The sequence below is a fragment of the Cynara cardunculus genome (assembly GCF_001531365.2).
Source record: "Cynara cardunculus var. scolymus isolate 2C chromosome LG 1, CcrdV1, whole genome shotgun sequence".
Classification (NCBI taxonomy): domain Eukaryota; kingdom Viridiplantae; phylum Streptophyta; class Magnoliopsida; order Asterales; family Asteraceae; genus Cynara; species Cynara cardunculus.
The window spans coordinates 21,110,918-21,120,795 of NC_037528.1; positions in this window are offsets into that span (position 1 = coordinate 21,110,918).

A 9,878-nucleotide genomic window follows, 5' to 3' on the forward strand; every position below is an offset into this window, starting at 1 on the left:
GTATTGTTTATTGATGCATATTACTTAAAATTCAAGATTACAAGTAAATTATGCATAAGTACAACTTATTAAACTTCGTGTTTGAATTCGTGTAACTAATTACGGATAAACATAATCAAATAGAGGATAAAAATCTCATTCTAAGTATAAAAAATCCAAAACATAATTAAGATAATCATTAAGTTTCAACATAATACTTAATTATTATCTTAAATAAATTATTTTATTAAACTGAAAATAAATTAGTTCATTTTTAAATTTCAGTTAAATTATAATAAAAAAATGAATTAAAAAAATTACATAAAAACAAGAACATTTAAATAGTTAATTTGATATTAATATTGTTTATTTTTTTAAAATTTTATAATATCTTCAAATTTATATTTCATTAAAAAATAAAAACATTTTTTTTTCAAATCCACATAAAGTCGCATTATAACATCGATAGACTCAAAATATAAAACGAAACATTAAAATTAAGATGTATTTCGCTGTATTACACGAGTACTCTTCTAGTATATTATATACTCATTTCGAATTTAAGTTTATAAATATTTAATTTTTTATTGAAAAAAATAACTTTATCCAATTATAAAGCCAAATAGAGCATATACCCATATTGCCACATTGAGTTGGGTTACTCTTGCACTTAAAAAAGGCAAGAGGTCAAAAAAAACATGTGTGCTTTATTTTGAGTTGTAATTTATTTATATAGGGTTAGGTTTATGTGAGATCACTTTTTTACACTTGAAAATTTATAGCAAAATTTTGTGAAGGTAACATTCACAATGTTTTTGCTGTGAAGGTAAAAAAAGTCGAACATTCACAGCAAAAACACTGGGAATGTTACCTTCATAGTGTATTGCTGTGAAGTTTCAAGTGTAAAAAAATGGTATCACAAGTCTCACGAAAACAGACTAGTCTCATTTGATCACAAGTATATTTATATAGTTATGATGTTTAGTATTTATTGATTAAATATAGAATTTAAGTCTAGTATTTCATAAGAAATGACATCATTCATGAGGTATGAAACCATTGTATCCTCTTTATGTTTATTTTTAGGTAAATTACATTAATACCCTTTATATTAGTTAGGCATGGGAATGCGTTCCGACTCGTCGGGGAACCTGGTCCTCCCGTCCCGATCGGGGACGGGGATTCCCCTCAGGGATAGAGACGGGGACGGGTATCGTACTCCCCGCCTCGTCCCGTCTCGTACCCGTTATATATATATATATACACACACACACATATGTATATATATACACACACACATGTATATTATTTATTTCAACTAAACCGGTAATTCATAATTTTATATTTCCTAACTAGGTTTGTAATCTAAAATTAATTTTTTTTGGATGTTGATATGTAATATTTTGGATGTCAAGTCAAAATACAATTACTCGATAAATTTTGTATATTACTCGATATGGTTTTATATTACTCAAATATCTTTTGGTAAATATGACTTTAAGTTTTTCTTTGTTAAATTGATTTTTTTTTGTTTTAGGTTATTAATTCTTATATGATGTTGTGGACCTTGTGGTTTTTTGTATTAAAATTAAATTCATTTTGGTTTTAGGTTTATTGAAAATGTTTGATATTTAAACATGTATGATCTCTCACATATTTAATTAAAAATAACTCATAAACGGAAAAAAAAATCCCCGTTTCCCCGTCGGGGATGTGATTATATTCCTCGATGTGGATGGAGACGAGGACGTGGATAGAGATAAATAATCGGGGATGGAGACGAGGACGTGAATAGATACAAGTAATTGGGGATTGAGACAGAGACATTACCATGCCTAATATTAGGGTTGTATCACATTAACTCTGGTTCTTATTGTGTTTTTCCACGGGCCTCCAACCCCAATTAAAATCGTTACTCTAACCCAAAAAATCTATTGAAATCAATCAAAAAAACCAAAAAAATTGTTCGAAATCGATAAAAACACTAAAAAATATCCCTCGAAATTAACCAAAAAACTTTAAAAATCTCTCGAAACGTTGTAATTAGGTTAACAACACATCGGACGATTTTGCAGGTCTTTAGTCTACCTTAAAGGTAACCCCACTGAACAAAAATCATGGACCCGCCACTGTTTGTGGGTAGCCGGAAGTCGCTGCATTTGAATCTCCGTGGCCACAAGGGGAATTTTATTCCTCCTTGAATCTGAATCTGAGACCTCCAAACACTTTTGACTTTTAAAGACCAAATTCAAACCAATCAGACACCACCCTTATGGTTAAGTTGGTATATTATCGTACATGGTGGTGGGACTTATGACCATATCGTATTGGAAAAAAAATACAGTTTGTGCGATAGTTATAACAAAGTAATAAAGCATTTTAACATCGATATTCATGACTTCTATTTGTTTATGGTTCATGAATGTATACGTACATGCATGCACTTAATTAATGTATCTATATACTTAATACATTGGTAAGTCAATTACTATTTTATTAACCGAATTAGGGGGTCGTTTACAAATGCTTGTCCGAGTAAGCACTTACCAAGTCACATTATTTTACCTGATGAATATGCCAAAGACCAAAAACTTACTCGGTAAGAGCGAGACAAAGACCAAAAACTTACTCGGTAAGCGAGAGCTACCACCCTTACCACGGTAAGCATTTACCGGATAAATTATTGCATACAATGTTGTTTTAGGGAACTAAAATATTACTCGGTAAGTAAATCTTAGTGTTAAATATTACCGGTGAGTATTTACCGGGTAAGTGTTTCGTAAACGACCCCTAATATTTTCATAAAAAGACAATGTAAGAGAGTGTATAATTCAGATAAAGAAATAAAGATGAGAATAACAGATTCTCTAAATTTAACCTCGAATAAAAATTTAGTCTTGTGAAAAAATTGGTCCATTATATTATACTAGAAAGGTACTCGTACAATGCATCGAGATATATTTCGATTTTAATGTTTCATTTTATTTCGTTTCTGTAGATTTTAATACGGTTTTTATATGATTTTGAGAAAATGATAATGTTTTTATTTTTGAATAAAATATAAATTTGAAGATATTATAAAATTTCGATATTAATATCAAATTAATTATTAAGAAGTTCTTGTTTTTGTGTAATTTCTTTAATTCAATTTTTTATTATAATTTATTTTTGATTTAATGATATATTTTTTTATAAAAATAATAATTAAGTATTGTGTTAGAACTCAATACTTATTCTAATTATATTTTAGATTTTTTATATTTAAAATGAAATGTTTATCTATCTGCAGTTAGTTACACGAATTCAATCATAAAGCTTTAATAAGTTATACTTACGCATAATTTATTTGTAATCTTGAATTTTAAGTAATATGCATCAATAAACGGTACTTCATACATAAAAAATGATTTTTAAGAGTTGTTGTCAAATACTTTCAAATGTATTTGTTTAATATACTGTTAATATTTAAGATATTGTATCATACATATTTGTTTAATCTGACATTACGATCTGAGATAGTTATAACATAAAGCTTTTGAAAATGTTAAAAGTTATAGGTAGGTTTTGTTTAACGAACTAGTTAATAAGTTAGCTTATATTTACCAAACAATATCACTATTATAACATGTAATTTAAAATTTAAGATATTTAAATTAATTAATATACTTGATTTTTTTTAATAAGTTGTTTTTAATAGCTTTTATTAGAAAATTTTATAATAAAATACATTTTTGGTGCTCGTGCTTTTTCATTTATCTCGGTTTTCTCCTTACAGTTTTAAATTTTAAGCATAGTCATTGTGATTTGTAAAAATGTTTGGAATTGGTCACTTCTACTAACGACTGTTAACTTTTAGCCGTTAAACGAGAGGCATTTTTAGTTTTTTTAAAGTTCTCTTATTTTCCTTTGAAACTATTATATGTGTACACCAAAGACGGATCCATTTTTTTGAAATGGTCGCGCCAACTAGCTGTTATGATATAAAATAAAAATTAACCAAAAAGTACAATTTTATCATACATACATACGGTTAACGTTAAAAATATGTTATTTTTATCGTGTTAACATTAAAAAATATATTCAATATTGGGCTTCTTTTAAGACCTTTCTAAATGTGTAATTTGTAGAAAATGTGAACTTTTTAATGCATTTTAAGTAATTTTCATCTACTTTGTTTCTCCGAGGGCAATTCCAAGTAGGGGTGTTCATGGGTTAGGTTGATCGGGTTAAGACATTTGAACAATCCAATCTAATCCTTAAGGTTTGAAAATTTTCAACCCAACCCATACTAAACCAAAATGCAACTCAACCTAACACAAACCGTATGGATTGGTGGGTTGATACTTTGCTACATCAAAATATTATCATAACCTTGAATATGTTGTTTTATCTAGTTTACTCATAATTTCTTTTTCATTATCAATCATTTGGTATAATTTATCCATACTTCTTAAATTTTAAGTATATCACATTCAATTAATATTCTCAATACGTATTATATATAGGGTTGGGTTCACGTGAGACCAAGATGTTTTAGTGAGACACGTGAGACAACATTTTTACACTTGAAACTTCACAGTAAAATGCTATCAAGATAAAAAAAGAAGCTGAACCTTCACAGCAAAAACAATGTGAATGTTACCTTTACATTTTTTTGTTGTAAACTTTCAAGTGTAAAAATATTGTGTCATGTATCTCACAAAAACAGTCTTGTCTCACATGATCATAAGTTTCTCTTTCTATGTGTGTGTGTGTATATATATATATATATGTGTGTGTGTGTGTGTGTGTGTGTGTTCACGGTTATTAAACATGTATACAAAGTAGTTAGTCATATTGAGATGGAGAATAGATTGAAAATATATGTATATGAAGAGGGTACACGATGTTTTAATTGTCTAATGTACATATTAATAAAGGCTTAACAATAATATAAAAGAATATGGGTTCATCGGGTTGAGTTGGGTTGGGTCCAAATAAAAGCAATCTAATATCAACTCAATAACTACGTTTGAAGATTTTACAACTCAATTAAACATCAGGTTGCTTTGGGTTGAGTTGTTTCCCATTGGGTTGATCAGGTTTTTAAACACTCCTAATTCCAACTATATGCCATGTTCATTTTCAAACGAGATACACATCATGGTTGGAGTTGAAGCGATTTTTGGTGTTAATGTCCTCACTAGTTTGGTGTTTTTCCCCGTTAGGGTTGTAGATGGCCTCAACGTAGAGATCACGAAGTCTCCCGCACCCCTTCACCGAAGTCTCTAACGCCCCTTGACATGTTTCATCTTCATCTTCAAAAGTTCTGCCGAGCTTGGTCGCTGGTTCCCCTTCCTCATTCATTTTGTCTTTCATCCCTTGCCATGAGGTTGAACGATTCTGTTCCCGATTGCACATCTCAGGCTGACCGTACCAAATATTGTCCACTTTATCCATACACCTAGACTCATGGTTTTAAAAGGTGTTTATAGAAGAGGTATCAAGCCTTTTATAAGGCAATCTTTGTTCCTCCCCAACCGATGTGGGATCTCAAAGTCCACTCCCCTTGGGAGCCCAATGTCCTCCTTGATATACCTGGTTCCCGACTCTGATACCATCTGTAACATCTCAAGCTAATGGTTCCAGATGTTGTTAGTTCTGTCTACATACATCTAGACTCACGGTTTTAAAATGCTTCTAATAGAGAAGGTATCAAGCCCCTTATAAGGTAATCTTTGTTTCCTTCCTCAACCGATATGAGATGTTACACCCCTATCCTTGCAACTCCAACCCCCCAAAATCTCAAACTCCAACTCCTCCGATGAACCCTCCTCCTTTTATCTCTCTATAAATCAAAACCCCGTTTCCTTGATGGGATCTTTATGTTATGTGTGTGTTCTATAAGGTGTAGGTAAATGGAAGTTTTCTAATAGAGATATTTCCATTGTTGTTAGAGTCAAAACGAACCCAAATCGGCTGCCTCGTTTCAGTGATATTGAAACATTAACATGTGGGAAGTGGAGTTTGAGGTGAGAAGTGGTGGGTTACGGACTTACGGTGGTGGTGTGGCTGAGGAAGATGTTGGTCGAGTAAGTGGTGGTGTACACAAGGAAAAAGATATAGGGACACCACGAGGGAAGAGAGGGGTGGGCGTTCATGAGGAAAAACAATGGTCGAGAGAAAATAAGAACAAACTAATTACGTAAATATATATATATATTATTAAAATAAAACAAAGAAAATAAGAAAAGGCTAAAATATCCTCACTCAATGACTAAAAGTTGCCCGTTATTATTAGGAGAGCCAATTCCTGTAATTTTTAAACTATAAGGACCAAAAGTGATAAAACACGAAAGAATAGAGGCAAAAATGTAATTTAGTAAATGTTTTATAATATTAGAAAGTCGTATTATATAAATGTTATATCGTGCGGGTATTTGGGGAGTCAAACAACACGCTTTGCCGTCCGGAAGCATGTTTCGTAAGTTGTGGAAATTTCGTGCTATTTTATATTTGTCCAAGCAAAAAGTGGACAATTCATTTTATTAATATTTTTATTTAATAAAATAATATTTTTTCTATTTTTATTTTTATATATTTTTCTGCGACGTTTTCTTAATGAATATTTTAAACATTTAATTAAATGCTTATTTTTTTAGTTACACGTTAACAATATATTACATGCGACAGATTAAACGATGTATATGGTATTAGTTTATAACGTTGGACAATGAGGTCTAAAAATATCTCAATCGGATATTTGAAAATTAATTTATTAAATATATATATATGAGATCTCTTATTATATCAATATTATTTTATGGTATATTTTATTTTTTTGGGAATTAATTAATTAAAATTAATGTTTATTTTATCTTTTTGGGAATTAATTTTCAATTAAATAAATAGAAAGAATCTTAAATCAATAAAATAGTACATTTTTTTTTTATTATGATGATCAAATCAAATCACATTAGTGTTTTACAATATTTTTTAATCTTTGAGATTCTCTTTTTTATTATGATGATCAAATCAAAACATATTGGAAAATTAATTAAGGTAACCATTTTTATCGGTTGGTTTCATCTTTTAGTCATTTCTTTAAAAGGTTTATAAAAAATTTAAAATATAATTAGGATAATTATTAGTTATAACAAAATACTTAATTATTATCTTTATAAAAATTGTGTTATTAAACGATAAATAAATTAGTTCGTTATTAAATCTAAATTAAATCATAAATAAAATATTGAATTAAAGAAATTACACAAAAAACCATAACTTAATTAGTAATTTGATAGTAATATTGATATTTTTTTTTCAATTTTTTATGATATATTTAAACTTATATTTTATTCAAAAATAAAATATTATCGCTTTCTCAAAACCACTAAAAACCATATCATATCGACATAAATAAATAATAAAATGAAACATTAAAATTGAGATATATCTCGGTATATTATCTGAGCCTCCTTCTAGTATCTTATAATGTGTTTAAATAAGTGAAAGAGTTTGGTTTTATATTCGGAATGCTTTTGAGAAATTTGGATTCAATGGAATGATTTACAATTCGAATTAAATTTATAAAAATAACTAAAAGTATTTTTAATTATTTGATTTTTTATAAAACAAGTGTTTTAGTTATAGTTTAAATCCTTCAAAAATGTCAACTACCACCGTGAGATTTCTAAGGGGCCGTTTACTAAACGCTTATCTGATAGGTGTTTACCGGTCAATTTTCCTCACTGGACGAACATGGCAAAACCCAAGAATCTTACGTGGTAAGAGCGATGATAAGTAGAGAGAGTCTTACCCGGTAAGTGAGGGTGACGACTCTTACCCGGGTAAGCGCTTACCATATATATTGTTGCACACGATACCATTTTGATATACTACAATCTTACCTAAAAATAAATTATAATGTTGACTCTTAACGGTAAGCACTTACCATGTAAGCATTTAGGTAAACAGCCCCTAAATAACATGTTTGCGAGATTTCATTGAAACTCAAAATTTCAATTATGGACTTTTCTTTAAACCAAATGCAAATCAAATTTCAAATCCTGCAAACCAAACAGTCCATTAGACGAGGTTTAATTTTATTGAATGTTTTTTAGGTATTTGGAATCTTTGTTGTATTTGGTTTGTAAAATTTGGGATGAAATTGAATTTCCTTCTTTATAAATCCAGATTATAAATAATTATAAAAATAATTAAATTAATTTTTATTAATTGATTATTATAAAAATGAATGTTTTTAACATATTTTAAAACATTAATACAAATAAATCATATGAAATCACATGAAATACCAACTACTTGAATTGAGATTTACAAATCCAATGTTTCCAATTCCAAGACCTACTACACTCCCATAAACCAAACGGGCCTTTAATTATTTGATTTGTTTTCCGTAATTAGAGATGACAACGGGGTCGGGGTATCAGAGATCGCAATCCCCATCCCATCCCCGTCGGGAATAAGATTTCATCCCCATTCCCATCAAGGAACAGGGATCCCATTGGAGGATCGGAGATTTCCCCCATCTATACAATTTATTTTTTTACGATGTTTTTATATATAATTGTATAAAAGTGCCAATTTTACGTTTTAACGACATATAATGCTAAAATATTAATTACCCAAATCTTAATTGTTGCATTTGCATAAGAGTAACATAAAAAATGTAGTTTAAACACAAATATATCAGTTAGAATACTTAAGAATTAAAGTTTCATATAATCACGTCGATGTATCAATAAAAGTTTCCCACGAACAACCAAATCAATAATGTAATTTTTTTTACAAATTTTCGTTATTGAAGATCAATCATATTTATATATTATATATGTCTCATTGGGTTTCTCAGTGTATTATTATACTTGGGGTATGTATATATAAGGAAATGTTCAAACGAGAATATTTTCATTTTACGAGAATGTGAGAACACCTTTTTACCATACACAATCACATGTGATACTATTATTCCATTACATATGATACACAAGTGATACAAAATCAGAGACGCAGATGATTTTCGATGCGATCTTAGTTGCGGGTCAAATCGCCCTTACACCACTAAGCGCACTCACAAGTATTATCACATGTGATAAGGGTGTTTTTGATATGATACTATAATCTATCAAGACCATCACATGTGATGTTAAATCATAGACGCAAAACAACCTTTGGCGCGACCTAAGTCATAGAACACGTCGTCTACACATCACAGGAGCCCCTCACGCGTATTATCATATGTGATAACGATGTTCTCACGTTCTCGCATTCTCGTAAAATGGAAGTGTTTTCATTTGAACCTCTACCTGTATATTATATTATATTTTATATATATATATATATATATATATATATATATATATATATATAGCCTATAAAATGAATTAGTTATGTGCCCGCTGCAACGTAGCAGTATGTAAAATTTTCTTCGGAAATAAAAGATTAATACTGATTAAAAATCTAAATTTTATGTGTGAACAAAACAAAATTACAACTAATAAAGAACCGTGCATCTAATATTTAATTAAACCAAGAACAACTCAGTTATTTTCTTTCATGATATTCGAAAATGTTATTATATAACCAGATATTACTTGGTAAATCCTAACGTTTTACAAACCAGCTTTTTTAATTCATCTTCTCAGATACGTTGTCTTTTTTTCTAATTCTATTAGCAATTCAATTTACGTATCAGATATCCATTTAAAACAAATGAATAAGAATCTACGGTTTTTTGTATACTAACCACCCTCACAAAATGTTAATCGTCAAATAAAAACAAGGTTTTTAAAGTGGAATATATAAAAACGTCTTCTTGTAATAGATGTTAACACGTGATCTATAATGGCTTCACTTCGTTTGTCACACTCCATGGAGACCGTCGTAAAGCACTTGGC